Consider the following 4,223-nt stretch of genomic DNA (forward strand, 5'->3'; position numbering starts at 1 on the left):
GGACAATATGATTGATATTCCTTGTGAGCCAAGTTATACTAAAGGTAGTACAGAAACAGGTGCAAGTGTACATTAACAGAGAATTTCCAGAGGATCATGCTGGTTTCAGAAGACGACATGTAATGAGGGAGATCATTGCTGATGTCAGATGGATCTTGGCTGAAAGCACAGAATACCAGAGAGATGTTTTCTTGTGGTTTATTGACTATGCAAAGACTTTTGATTGTGGAGATCATAACATGCTCATAACAACCGAACATTGCAAAGTATGAGTATTCCAGAACACTTAATTGTGCTCATAATGAACCTGCACATAGGTAAAGAGGCAGTTGTTCAAACAGAAGAAGGGAACAACAAAAGTTTTAAAATTAGGAAAGGTGTGTGTCAGGGTTGTATTCTTTCACCATACTTTTTAAAACTATATGAAGAATAATTAATCCATGAAGCTAGATTTTATGAAGAAAAATGTGGTATCAAAATTAAAGGAAGGCTCATTAACAACTGCAATATGCAGATGATACCGTTCTGTTTGCTGAAAGTGAAGAGAACTTAAAATACTTGCTGATGAAGACCAAAGACCATAGCTTTCTGTATGGGAAAATCTTCTCCATAGGACCAATAAATAGCATCCACATAAATCGAGATAAGATTGAAATTATCAATGACTTCAATTTAATTGGACCATCAACACTCATGGCAGCAGCAGTCAAGAAATCAAACAACGTATTGCATCTGGCATATTTGCTGCACAAGACATATTTAAAATGTTTATGAACAAGTATCAGTTTGAGGACTAGGGTGCATCTGATGCAAGCCATGGTATTTTCAGTAACCCAATATGAATGCTAAAGTTGGATAGTAAATAATGAAGATCATAGGCAAATTGATGCATTTGAGTTCTGGCATTTGAGGAGAATATTGAAAGTACCATGAACTGCCAAAGAACAAATAGATCTGTATTGGATGAAGTACAGCCTCGGTGCTTCTTGGAAGTATGAATGACCAGACTTCATCTTCCATACTTCAGACATACTGTCAGAAGGGACCAATCACTGGTGAAGTATATCACGTTTTGTAAAATGAATGTTCGGCAAAGAAGAGGAATACCCCATGGAGATTGATTAGCACAATGGCAGAGTCAGTGAGCTCAAACATAGCAATGATTGTTAGGATGGTCCAGGACCAGGCAGTGTTTCATTATTTTGTGTGTAGAGTCCCTATGATTCTGTAACAAGTCAATGACACCTTATATCAACAGACCCTAAGAGAGTCTATCTCACAGAATGTAGTGGTTTTCAGGTTTTGATTTGGGCCAATCAGACTGGTCTTTTGCTTAAATTTTTATGCTCTAGCATGGGAAACGATATATCTTTTAAAAGGGCAGCTTCCCTATCCAGGCCACTTTCAAAATCTGGATATTTTGGGTGTGGTGCCTCATATAAAATAGGCAAACTGTAGGGGGATTTCTCCTTAAGGCTCTCACTTGCATTTGGATAAAGTATAGTTGGAGTTCCTTTGCCTCACTCTCTCTCCCCTTTCGCACACCACCAAAAGGGAAGAGGAAATGATGCTGTGGACTCTGATGTGAAATACATGGCAGTGCCAGCTTCCTGCTACCCATATTTTTCCACTTTCTCCACTCTCTGCCAATGGGTTTCTAGTCCTTGAAACTTCTTAATAGCAAAAGGACAGCTCTCACACACATTGCTGTTCAATTCTGGGCCTCTGGGAGCAAGACAGGGTTGTGGATCTCTTACTCCTCTTGAAAGTAGGGTATTTTTTTCCTGTGAGTTGGGGTCTTCTGGGCCTTCAGCAGACATGAGGCCACCTTATGGCTGATGCTTTGACATAAGTGACATATCTTGGACTGGGTGACAACTTGCATTCCTTGGCATGATATCCTAGGCCACTACGGTTTTCTCATTTTGACCTGTGCTTCTTCAGGTTCTTCCCCTTTGGCTGTCTTTCACTCCCAATACAGCACAGACCATCAGGTTCTGTGACTCCAACTGATTCCAGTCCTTAACTAAATTGTTATAAGTGAACTCCAATGCCTCTCTCTCTCTAAGGCTTCGGAAGCCTTCCATGTGCAGATTGCTCTGGAAAACAAAGATGTCCACCCAGGTGCTGACTGTGACCCTAGCATGGGCAGTCATGGACAGGAAGCCGAATCTCATGTGCAGGTTGAACCATTTACAGATCCCCACACCATGCAGCAGTTGTGGTTCCTCTACCACTTGGGCTGTATCCACTATCACCTCTGCCACTGCCTTGGTGCAGCCACCTGTAAACAGCTAGTTGGACATGAAGCCATGTTCATCAGCTTGAGTCTGTGGGCCACGCCCTTTATGGGGTGACTGTTGGCCTCAGAGAAGTTCGTAAACCAAGCAGCAATAATCTCTTTGGAATGCATAGGAAGATAGGCATGAAAAACAAGAATGAGTATGTGAAAGAGAGTTCACTAATGGCTATATATGTTTGGCAGACCCCATTACTACAAACAAATTTGTGTGAGCTGCAAACACATTCATGTTAATAAAAGAGGAAACTGGAGCAAAGTTACATACTAAACACATGGAGTCCTGGTGTGGCGCTGTGGGCTAATGAGCCAGACTGCAAAGTCATTTGAACTGCAAGGTCAGTGGTTCAAGCTCACCAGCTGCTCCTTGGAAACCCTATACAGAGTTGCTATGGGTCAGAATCAAGTTGATGGCACTTAAAAACAACAAACACATAGAGAAAATGAGTCACTGGGACTGGATTTTTGGAATTATAGTCAAAGGGAATATCCAGGTCAACTGGCATAACAGTTCACAAAGACTGTGTTTCACATTCTACTTCAGTGGAAAGTACCTGGGGTCTTAAAATCTTACAAGTAGTCATCTATGGTACCACTATTGATTGGTATTTTCCAATCTGAAGTATAGATGCATTAAGAAAACTAATGATACATGGAAATAGATAGTCCAAAGGGCTAAGGACCATGTGAACCCAAGTCTCAACCACATTAAGACTAGTAGAACTATTCAGGTTACCATTTCTTACCCTTTTAAAAGGCATCAGAAGAGAGGGTTCTGGATAGAGTATGAGGTGCAGTGAATTATTTAATGTTTCTTCTTGTCATGGTGCTAAGTTCAACTGTGTCAGTTCCAACTCATAGGGACCTTGTATAGAGTTTCTGAGAAGCGACTGTTGCGTTTGAACCTCCAACCTTTTGGTAAGTGCTTATTCTGTAGCACCACACAGGTGCTCCTTTCATAGTCTTTGTAAAATCCCAACAAATGATTCTTTCTTTATGGGTCTGAGTAAGAAAAGGTGGGAGGAGATACTGATGGATTATATGATTCAGTAGTGAGTGATTGTTAACAGAGTTAATTGTGATTGATGATTTTTCAAAATCCTGCTGTTTATAAAATAAGCCACTTTAGAAATATGGGGCAATTTATTGCCATCAAGAAAGAAGAGTGAAGTGTATCCTTTGAACCATCAGATCCCTGTGCACTGAGCCTTCTTGATCAAGGAGACTCAGCATCAAAGGAGTAACAGCAGAAGAACTCAGATTCAGAGCATGAGATAGAGAAGTGGGCTTCCTGCAACTTTACTGCTGAACAAATAACATTGAATCCCTTCAGTCAGGAGGTTGGCTTGTGGATGGGGTGGCACCAGACATTTATTGTTTGAGATAAGTTTTATATTCCATGGATCTAGAGCTAAAAAACTTAGGAATAAGTATGATAATGGAGTAAACTGACTTTGGACCTTTATCAACAATCCTAAAAGAGCTTTGTATTATTGCAAGAGCAAGGAAGAGAACCAGGGGCTCATTGATGAAAAGCCAAAGGCCTATCTATGGACATGGTTGGAAAGAGGTGGGCCTAAATGAAAGAACTATACTCTGAGCAGATTTGATCTTTAACTTTAACCTATTAACTTCCCAAATGAATCCAAAATCTGTGAGTATTGAATTTGAGTGTTGTGAGGCCATTGTAATGAATTATTGAAACCAGATGAGAAATAGAGAGTGCTGTTTGAGGGATGGTTGGTATTAATTTTTACAAAGTGTTAGAGATGTCTGGAACAAAACTAAAATTCATAAACAAACAAACAAAAAACAGTACTTACAGGTTGGGCAGAGACAGTTAGAACCTTAGAGACTAAGGTCCATAATCAGCCTTCAGTCCTGGAAATGAACTCACCCCCATTACTCAATTTGCAGCTAAAAT

At 40.2% G+C, this 4,223-nt stretch overlaps 1 pseudogene; it reads right to left on the bottom strand.

Annotated features, from left to right (window-relative positions):
• Positions 1 to 1,711: 1,711 nt before the first annotated feature.
• The window catches only part of LOC102810713, an 81,100-nt pseudogene continuing 78,588 nt past the window's right edge, over positions 1,712 to 4,223 (bottom strand).

This window comes from Chrysochloris asiatica, unplaced genomic scaffold (genome assembly GCF_000296735.1).
Source record: "Chrysochloris asiatica unplaced genomic scaffold, ChrAsi1.0 scaffold00382, whole genome shotgun sequence".
NCBI classification, from domain to species: domain Eukaryota; kingdom Metazoa; phylum Chordata; class Mammalia; order Afrosoricida; family Chrysochloridae; genus Chrysochloris; species Chrysochloris asiatica.